Source organism: Arachis hypogaea, chromosome 12 (genome assembly GCF_003086295.3).
Source record: "Arachis hypogaea cultivar Tifrunner chromosome 12, arahy.Tifrunner.gnm2.J5K5, whole genome shotgun sequence".
Lineage (NCBI taxonomy): Eukaryota > Viridiplantae > Streptophyta > Magnoliopsida > Fabales > Fabaceae > Arachis > Arachis hypogaea.
In genome coordinates, this window is record NC_092047.1 from 863,377 (window position 1) to 874,596 (window position 11,220).

Sequence of the window (11,220 nt, forward strand, 5' to 3'; positions counted from 1 at the left end):
GAGATATCTTTTAATTTAGTCATCACAATGTGTTTTTAGATTTTTTTTATATAAATGAATATCTCAACTTTTCTTTAGAATAGCGGCGGTGTGAGTAGAGAAAGCAAAAGGTTGGAGAGGGAATACAGAGTAGAGAGCACAACAACAGCGAAGAGATGAGAAGTGAGCAGATCGGCATCGAGCTCAAAGGTTGCATCCTCAACAGCAATAGTAACAGTGTACAATGAAGAGATCAAAGGGATGCTAGAGAAAGAAGTGGTTGCCGTTCTAGTCTATGACAGGGTGGGAGACTGAGGGGCTGTGGAAGAAGAATATTGGAGATTTGAAAGTAGTGGGTATTGTTGGGTAAGCAAAGAGAAAATGGGATGTCATAGTCGTTGGGGTATTTTTTGGGGGGTTTGTCACTCATGTATTAATTTGAAATCTTTAGATTTTTCATTTTTGTTAATAGTTTATTAGTTTAACAATATTTCTTTATATTTAAAGATCAAATTAAAATTATGATTAAAAATCAAATATTTCAAATTTAAACAATAAAATTTAAGAGGCTAAATTGGAATAAATTAAAATAGTTTGAATACCTTACGAATAAACTATGTCAAAATTTGACAAGTTAGAGGATTGGAAATTGAGTGTGACTAACTTACATCCTATATATGTATATGTTATAAAAATATGTTATAGGTGGGTATTAAACCAAGGATCTCTCACTTAGAGCAAAACCCTAAAAAATACCCTATAAAATCCTAAAAAATCCTATAAAACTCCTAGAAAACCCTACAAAACCCTAAAAAATCTTGGAAAACCCTAGAAAACTTTAAAAAACCCTAGAAAACCCTAGAAAACTTTAGAAAAATCCTAGAAAACCCTAAAAAAACCTAAGTACCTAACAAACCCTAGAAAACCCTAGAAAATCCAAGAAAAACCCTAAAAAATCCTAGAAAACCCTAGATAATCCTAGAAAACCCTAGAAAATCCTAAAAATCCTAAAAAACATTAGAAAAATCCTAGAAAACCCTACAAAACCCTATAAAACCTTAGATAATCCTGGAAAACTTTAGAAAAATACTTGAAAACCCTAGAAAATAATAGAAAAATCCTAGAAAACCTTAGAAAAATCTAGAAAATCCTGGAAAAACCCTAAAAATCCCTCTAGTCGATGAAAAATGCGAGAAAGGAAGAGAAGCAAACATCTTGCTGGCATTGGACTCTGTTTTCGAAGGAGGGGAGCTTCTAAAGCGTACAAGAAAAGGTATCCTTAAAATATTTATAGAAATTGAAATAAATTAAAACAAATGGCAAATGCACATAGAAGTTTATATTTATAACACAAAGTATCCCTTTCTTTCTGAATGTCAAATGCAGGAGATCTTCACTTGAAGCAAGTATCTTTCAATATGAATTCAAATTTACAGGTAATTGCTAGAAGAAACTCAAAAATCCATCAACAAATAATAGGCATAGGAGATAATCATAACCACTGATTTTGTTGATATCTCTAATTAAATAGTTACATGGAATGTTCTAACAAAATTACAACAGGTTATAGCAAAAATGAAGAGCAAGCACATGGCAGGAACATTCACCAAAAAGAAGAAATGTAAGCTCAAAGTTTCATTCATAACTATTCTTTCCCACAATCTGAAAACCAATGCTTTAAGGTATGGCCTATAAAATCGCAGGTATAGTCACCGGAGTCTGCAGTGATGTCTAAGCTTGGCCGGGAAGAGAGAAGGAAGACTAAATAGAAAAGAGGGCATATTTCGGAATTAAAACTGCAGAAAGGATAATAGAGTTTGAATGTGAGAGTAAAAGAGACAAACAGTTCTGGCTTGATGGGATTCAGTATATGTTGAATTGCCATGCCAAAGCGGCATAAATATAAACAAAAAATAAGAAAAAATAAAATGGCTGATATGGGGTTGCTTTTTCTACTTCTCTTTTACTTTTACTTTGTGAGATGCTTATAAAGATGTACATTTGATAGAATAACTGTAAGATTTTGCCAAGGACATTGATAGAGTACAATGATTTCAATGAAGAGGCATAGGATCTAGAACTGTTACATTGTCACTCTAATTCCTTCAGGAAATCAGCATTATCAACAAAAGCCTACATAATTAATACACAAGTCAAACTTTAAAATACAATAAGATGGTATCATTCTATGCCAAAGTTTCGGGTATAAATGAAAGGAGAACTCAGATGATAGGTATAGAGAAAAAGCAGTAGTGGTAAATAGTATTTTGAGTTATGTTTGGTGTACATATCTTGCATCGCAAGTCATCCGACTCACCCCGTTCAACCGTGGATAGTGTGAGTCGGCATGGTGTTTAAAATAAAATATATTTGCCTAGTATTTCTCACGTTATTTCACATATGATTCATTCCTCTCTAATTACATATCAAACACAAACCACCCATGAATTCATCAACATAGTTGACCTGGTTGAAGTCTTAGAAGAAGCACATAATAAATCCCATACAATCAAATAGATGGAAAGGTTATGCATACCAATTTCCAACCATCAGGGTCTAAGCAAACTGCTATCTTGGTGTTGATACCTGGCAGCGGCCCAGGTTCACGGATAATCTTGCCTCCACACAGTTTGATTGCTTTGCACTCTTATACACATCATTTGTGCCTATTGCAATATGTGCAAACACATAAATGAGTTACATTCTAACAGTAAGATATAGAAAATAGACACGGAGAACAACACAAAAATCAATAAAACCACTTTCGAAAATGGAAAACAAATAGTATCTACCTGTCCATAGCCATTTCCTTTGTCATAATTAGGGATTCCGTAGATATATGTAAGTTCTAGAACAGTGTTCTTATCTTCAGGACCATACCCATTGTGGCAACTGTATTCTGTAAACCAATCAGAACCAATGACAATTGATAGCTAAAAATCAATAAAATCATGTTTTTTGTTTTTACTTTTTTTTCTTCACAAAATCTAATAAGCAAAAGTTACTGAAAATGAAAACAGAAACCAAACAAGCCAACTTGCGCATGATATTAATAATTGCCACCAGCATAAGTTTACCTTGTGCTCAGGATTGTCTTTCCTACGCAGAAGTTGCATGCCAATAGACTTTTGAAATCCATAAAAACAAGGAAAAATATTAATACATGAAAGAAAGATGGAATTCACTTCATGAAAGAACCTTTCACATTTTCATCCTATCAGGAGTAGAAAACACTCACTTTCTGATAGAAGATTATGGCATGGTCAAGATCGCCTACACGAAGTGATACTTAGCATAGGGGTTCGGAAGTAAGTCCTCTTTCCAAGAGCTCAAATTCATAACCATCAGGATATTGGATGAAAGAAGTTACTGTGCTGCCACCTTTGACAGGCCCTGGTTCCTTGATAACCTTTTCACCTTTTGCTTTTATCAGATCAACTGCCTTGGCAGTCTAGAAATTGGAGTAAGGACAATAATCATCATAATTAAAGTCAGAAATTTGACAGAGACATGCAGCATACATGAAAATTGAGCATCAATAAAAGGAAATGTACCAAAAACCACTCTTAAAAAGACCATTTAGTTTTTAACTTCCTGTGAGAATTTCATAGTTTGAAGATAACAACACACATTGATTAATTGGCTGGTGATGTTAGATAAGCTGGTAACTAATGTTCATGAAAAATATAAATTGGTTCTTAATGCACCAATGTGTTCAATTGGAGACTCTATTTGAGTTTTAAGTTGTTGTTGCTTAATTCTACAATATCAACAATCATGCTTTGTTTTCTAATTGTTCTATAATAGGAGCTTACATCTTCAACTACAACACCCAAATGACCAAACCCATTTCCAATGTCATACTTGTCCACTCCATAATCTGCAATGATCAAGAAATACAAACAAGAAACATGAGAAGCACAAACTATTTTATGCTAAACAAAAGTTTGTATCTTGCACATCTAAACTCACTGTAGGTAAGCTCAACTGTAAAATTGGAATCTTCAGGGCCATATCCAAGAAAAGGATTTGTGTATCTTTCTTCAGGTATATCATGTTTTCTCAACAGCTTCATGCCAAGGCACTCAGTGTAAAACCTAAATATATATACACATTCTGAAAATGTAATCAAGATTTAAGAATATAGTATAATAATTGCATTAATTTAGGGCGATTGAAGCATCATAGGTAGCATACTTTATAGTCTTATCCAAGTCCCCAACACGGTACACAACATGTAAGAATCTTCTATTGTCATTTTTGACCCATTCAAACAAGTTTTGCTCTGGTTGAATTAGATTCTCTGCTGCATTAGCCTTTGCTACTCTAAACAATTCTGAACCTTTTACACCAAATAACAGAGATTGGGACTGTGGAATAGCTAAAAAAATTGCCATAACAATTCTGTTAATGTAAACAGAGTAATAATATAATTAATTAACTCTAAGTATCAAATGGATAATAATAAAGATGATGTGAATGGAGGTTAATTACCAAAAGGACCAGAAAGAAGGTGAAAGAGAACTAGTCTTCTAGAAGGGTTAGGGTTGTAAGAGGAAATGCATATAGTGATAGAAGGGAAATTAAAAGAACAAGTTGTTGATAACATTAAGGATGAGGTCATGGGCATTGCCATTGCCATTTGGCAATGCTGCAAATTGCTAATGATGCTGGTTGCCTTGTTCTCTTCTTCTCGACTACCTAAACCAAACAGCTCTATCCACCATGCATCATGCATGGACAGTAATTATTGTTAACGGGCTTTTATTAGATTGGGCTTTAGCCCATTGTAACTACAGCGTTTCGTAGAGTTTGGGCTTTTATTTACATCATTGAGTCTGCTCGTTTTAATTTTCTTTCATCAATTCATTCGGCAAAACCTTTGTATAAAAATTCAGTCTTAAATTTTCAAATTGCGCATATTTATTATTTACCATCGTGATTTTGTTAGTATACAATACGTGTTGAATCTCAAGAAGGAAGAAAAACATATTGACAAATTGAACCACTAGTTTTGTTAGTATTCGATGATTATTTTAACTTTTAGAAAAAAAAAGGGTATCGTTGGCATGAATTTTGAGTTGTAAAATGCATGCTCCTACAATCTATGTACAAAACAAAACCACATGGTAAAATACAATGATGTGGTTCTTTTTAGAATAACAAAAGAAGTTTATGCAAGAATTGGCCTAGTTTATTACCATTGCAACTTGGGGGTAGATGGGGGAAGAAGGTTGAAGATACAGACTAAAAACAAAGATTGAAGATGTATAATTTTTAAGGTAAAGTATATTTTTTGTTCTTGAAATTTGTTAAAAATTTTAAAAATATTCTTAAGTTTTAATTTGTTTCAATTTTATCTTTAATTTTTTCGATTTGCATCAATTTTATCCTTATTCTCAAATTTTCTGATCAAACTATGGTCAACACTATTTTTTTTTCAATTTTACCCTTCAAAATCTATTTACTTTCATCATTTCCAAAATATTATTTTGTCTCTCTTCCAAATACCCCATCACCAAACCCCTTACCACTACCGCCACTATTATCATCATATCTTCCCCTTAATCTTATTTCTAAACAGAATAAAGAAAAGAAATCGAAAAATCTCAATAAACTGATTCAAAAAAATAAAAATGGCAGAAGATTATAACCTTCATAATCAAGAACAAGAACAACAACAACAACCCACCAAGTTGCTCTAATTCAAAGACTCACTTCAACCCGAGTTAATGCAGTTCTTTGTACTTTGCAGCTCGAAAACTCTCGTGAGAAAATTAAAGACAAGCTTAATAATTTGAATGGACAAAGAATCGCACAACAACGAAGTGAGGACCGAACCTAAAAAGTTATTTGTTGAAAGGGACAGAACCTGAAGTCTCGGCATCGTCCCTATTTGTTGAAGGGAATAACCCTCCGATGGAATTCTTCTCGGCGTTGACGTGAACGTGGTTGATGGTGACCGGAATCCAAGGGTTTTCTAGGGTTATCTTTTCCAGGGTTATCTAGGGTTTGCTAGGTTTTTTCTAGGGTTTTTTAAGATTTTTTGGGTTTCTAGGTTTTTTTATAGTTTTTAGGATTTTTAGGGTTTTTCTAGGGTTTTATAGATTTTTCTAGGGTTTTCTAGGATTTTTCTATTATTTTCTAGCATTTTTTAGTGTTTTTCTAGGATTTTCTAGGGTTTTTCTAAAGTTTTCTAGGATTATCTAGGGTTTTCTAGAATTTTTAGGGTTTTCTAGGATTTTTCAGGATTTTTTAGAATTTTATAGGATTTTTTAGGGTTTTCTAGGGTTATCTAAGATTTTCTAGGGTTTATTAGAGTTTTCTAGGATTTTCTAGATTTTTCTAGGGTTATCTAGGATTTTCTAGAGGTTTTAGGGTTTTATAGGATTTTTTAGGATTTTCTATGGTTTTTTAGGGTATATTATGGTTTTCTAGGGTTTTCTAGGGTTTTCTAGGATTTTCTAAGATTTTTTTAGGATTTTCTAAGGTTTTTCCAGGGTTTTTTAGGATTTTCTAGGTTTTTTCTAGGATTTTCTAAGATTATCTAGGATTTTCTAGGATTTTTTAGGATTTTCTAGGAGTTTTTCTAGGGTTTTTTAGGATTTTCTTGGATTTTCTAGGGTTTTCTAGGATTTTCTAGTGTTTTCTAGAGTTTTCTAAGATTTTTTAGGCTTTTTTAGGATTATCTATGGCTTTTCTACGGATTTTTAGGTTTTTCTAAGATTTTCTAGGGTTTTCTAGGGTTTTTTAGGATTCTCTAGGATTTTCTAGGTTTTTCTTGGATTTTCTAGGGTTATCTAGGGTTTTCTAGGGTTTTTCTAGGCTTTTCTAGGTTTATCAAAGATTTTCTAGGGTTTTCTAGGATTTTTTTAGGGTTTTCTAAGATTTTTCTAGAGTTTTCTAGGGTTTTCTAGGGTTATTTAGGGTTTTCTAGAATTTTCTAAGATTTTCTAGGGCTTTCTAGATTTTTTCTAGGGTTTTCAAGGTTTTTCTAGGGTTTTTTAGGATTTTTAAGATTTTCTAGGATTTTATAGTTTTTTCTAGGATTTTTTAGGATTTTTCTAATCTTTTTCAAGATTTTTTTAGGGTTTTCTTGGGTTTTTCTAGGTTTTTTAGGGTTTTCTAGAACTTTTAGGGTTTATTCAGATTTCCTAGGATTTTTCTAAGATTTTTAGGGTTTTCTAGGATTTTTAGAATTTTCTAGGTTATCTAAGGTTTTCTAGGGTTATTTAGAGTTTTCTAGGTTTTTCTAGGGTTTTCTAGGATTATCTAGGATTTTTTAGAGTTTTTTAGGATTTTCTAGGGTTTTTAAGGTTTTCTAGGGTTATCTAGGATTTTCTATGATTTTCTAGGGTTATCTAGAGTTTTTTAGGGTGTTTTTAGGATTTTCTAGGGTTTTCTAGGGTTCTCTAGGTTTTTTCTAGGGATTTCTAGGAGTTTTAGAGTTTTCTAGGAATTTCTATCATTTTTAGGGTTTTTCTATTTTTTCTAGGGTTTTCTAGGATTTTTTTAGTATTTTCTAGCATTTTTTATGGTTTTTCTAAAGTTATCTAGGATTTTCTATGGTTTTTTAGGATTTTCTAGGGTTTTTAGGAATTTTTAGGGGGCTTTTAGGGTTTTCTAGGATTTTTTAGGGTTTTCTTAGGTTTTTCTAGAGATATCTAAGATTTTCTAGGGTTTTTTAGGGTTTTCTAGGATTTTTTAGGATTTAGTAGTTTTTTCTAGAGTTTTCTAGGTTTATCTAAGATTTTCTAGAAGTTTTAGCGTTTTCTAGGTTTTTTAGGGTTTTATAGGTTTTTCGAGGGTTTTCTAGGGTTTTTCTTGGGTTTTCTAGGGTTATCTACGATTTTCTAGGATTTTCTAGAGTTTTTTAGGATTTTAGGGTTTTCTTAGGGTTTTTAGTATTTTTTAGGATTTTCTAGAGTTTCCTAGGGTTTCCTAGGGTTTTTCTAGAATTTTCTAGGATCTTCTAGCATTTTCTAGGATCTTATAGAGTTTTCTAGGGTTTTAAGGATTTTCTAGGATTTTTTTAGGATTTTCTAGGGTTTTTCTAGGGTTTTTTAGGGTTTTTCTAGAGTTTTCTAGTGTTATCTAGGGTTTTCTAGGATTTTTATTAGATTTTCTAGGGTTATCTAGGATTTTCTGGGGTGTTTTAGAGTTTTCTGGTATTTTCTCGGGTTTGTTTGGGTACTTAGGTTTCTTTAGGATTTTCTAGTGTTTTTAAGGTTTTCTAAGATTTTTAGGATTTTCTAGAGTTTTTAGTATTTTCTATGGCTTTTTAGGGTTTTCTAGTGTTCTTTAGTGTATTTTAGGCTTTTCTATGGTTTTTCTAGGGTTTTTTAGTGTTATCTAGGGTTTTCAAGGATTTTCTTGGGTTATCTAGGATTTTTTAGGGTTTTTCTAGGATTTTCTAAGGTTTTCAAGGTTTTTCTAGGGTTTTCCATAGTTTTCTAGGATTTTTTAGGAGTTTTTTTTATAGTTTTTAGGATTTTTTTTAGAGTTTTTCGAGGGTTTTCTAGATTTTTCTAGGATTTTCTAGAGTTTTTCTATTCTTGTCTAGGGTTTTTCTAGAGTTTTCTAGGGTTTGCTAGGATTTTCTAAAGTTTTCTAGGGTTATCTAGAGTTTTCTAGGGTTTTGTAGGATTTTTCTAGGATTTTTTTAGGGTTTTCTAGGATTTTCTAGGGTTTTTCAAGAGTTTTCTAAGGTTTTCTAGGGTTTTTTAGGATACTTAGAATTTTTTAGGGTTTTCTAGAGTTTTCTACGATTTTTAGAATTTTCTATGGGTTTTTAGGATTTTCTTAGGGTTTTCTAGGGTTTTCTTCGTTTATCTAGGGTTTTTTGGAGTTTTCTAAAGTTTTCTAGGGTTTTCTAGGATTTTAGGATTTTCTAGGATTTTTTTATGGTTTTTAGAATTTTTTTAGGGGTTTTCTAGGATTTTCTAGATTTTTCTAGGATTTTTCTATTGTTTTCTAGGGTTTTTCTAGGGTTTTCTAGTATTTTTCTAAAGTTTTCTAGGGTTATGTAGGGTTTTTTAGGATTTTTCATAATTTTTTTAGGGTTTTTTAGGGTTTTCTAGAATTTTTTAGGATTTTTTAGGATTTTCTAGGGTATTTCTAGAGTTTTGCACTAAGTGAGAGGTCCTTGGTTTAATACCCACCTATAACATATTTTTATAAAATATACATATATAGGATGTAAGTTAGTCACACTCAATCTCTCCTCCTCTAATTTGTCATATTTTGACATAGTTTGTTATTAAAATATTTAAACTATTTTAAATTATTCCAATTTAGTCTCTTAAATTTTATTGTTTAAATTTTAAATATTTGATTTTTAATCATAATTTTAGTTTTATCTTTAAATATAAAGAAATATTGTTAAACTAATAAACTATTAACAAAAATAAAAAATCTAAAAATTTCAAATTAATACATGAGTGACAAACCCCCCAAAAAATACCCCAACAACTAGACATCCCATTTTCTCTTTGCTTATCCAACAATACCCACTACTTTCAAATCCCCAATCTTCTTCTTCCACAGTCCTTGAGTCTCTCACTCTGTCATAAACCAGAACGGCAGCCACTTCTTTCTCCAGCATCCCTCCAATTTCTTCATTGTACACCGTTGTTGTTACTGTTGACGCTGCAATCTTTGAGCTCGATGCCGATCTGCTCTCCTATCCTCTCTCCGCTGCTGTTGTGCTCTCTACTCTGTACTCTCTCTCCAACCTTTTGCTTTCTCTACGCGCACCGCCGCTGTTTTATCCATTAGCAGCCTCCGCCGCTGCCTGCAAACTGTGCTGCCAGCACTACAACGAATGTCTCCTTCCTTCAAAAAATTAGGTATGTGTTCTCCTTCTTCATCTTCTATTTGTTGTCATTTCTCATTTTGGAACCTAAATTTATGTCTCTTGTTTTATTTTATCTAAATATTTTTTTCTCTTCCTCTGTGAATTGAATTTATTTATTTTTAAACTATTGTATTTTGTATGATTGTTTTGTGTCATTTTCTGGATGATAGAACTTTGGCACTCGAATTTGCTTAATGGAATGGACATTGATGGCGTGTTTCTTCTTCTACTTTTCTGTGCATCTCTTGATTTTTGATTAATTGATTATTGAATATTGATGACTTGATCAGTTAAGAATATGGATTAGTTCAATTTTTAAATTTCTTTGTTCATCTATCTTTTTTATTAGATTAGTTCTAGGTTGCCTCGTTATGAGATGAAAATACAGTGCGATTAAACTTTATTAAATTTAGTGAGAGCTTTTTAATATTTGTGATGTTTTCTTCCCAAATAGAGGCATAATTTGCTTGTGTATGATTAAACCTTGCTGCTTTATAAAAGAATGAACTAGTTAACATTCTGGGGCCTTAATTTGCTTGTCATTTGAATTTAATTAAAGACAAATGGAAGAATGAAGGCCTTAGTTTGCTTCGGTTTTGCTTACCATTTAGGTTCACTAATCCATCTTCATTAAATACAATGTAATAAGTGTCTTGCATATGATTATTTACAATTCTCAATTTGTCTTTTATTCATGTAATGAGACTCTTTTATGGCTATGCAATTGATGACTGCTTGTTAAACCAACCATATTCCTGTTTTTTATTATTGTCTATGTTAATTTGTTAATAGAAATATATCAAATCACATAGAATATTATTATTCATTGAAAAAGTTGAGAAGTTAAAGAAACACAATCTCTGGGATCACTTTCATCCCATTTTGGATTAAAAAAAATTAATAGTTTACAATCAAAAGATGTCAAGGAAGAAAATGAGTTAAGCAAAAAAAGAGAAAGAAATAAAAAGAGAAAGAAAGAACGAAGAAAGAAAGTCGAGATATACATTGATATAAAGGACATCTAAAAATATATTGTGATGACTAAAAGATATCTCTATATATGTATCATGTTACTAAATGCTACAAAGGGAATGGACATATAACAAAAGATGGAGAAAAAATAATAAAGAATGTTGTGAGAAAATATTGAGTGATTGCTTTGGGAGATGACAAAAAGCTATCCATCTGCTGTAATTTTTTGTCTATTAAATAATAATGTAGATTAAAATGACGATAGGTGAAAACTTTTAATGAATGTTGGAGACCTGTATATGAATGTTGCAAATTATATTATGTAGGATATTTGTGTCTTTATTTATAGTCTATTGTAGACATAGTTATCAAACTCGGCTCGACTCGGCCGATTCGACCGAAAACCCGATCAC

General features: G+C 31.8%; 1 pseudogene; it reads right to left on the reverse strand.

The window, feature by feature from the left end:
• Window positions 1-2,070: 2,070 nt before the first annotated feature.
• LOC112729091 (lactoylglutathione lyase-like) lies at window positions 2,071-4,717 on the reverse strand (annotated as a pseudogene).
• Window positions 4,718-11,220: the final 6,503 nt, after the last annotated feature.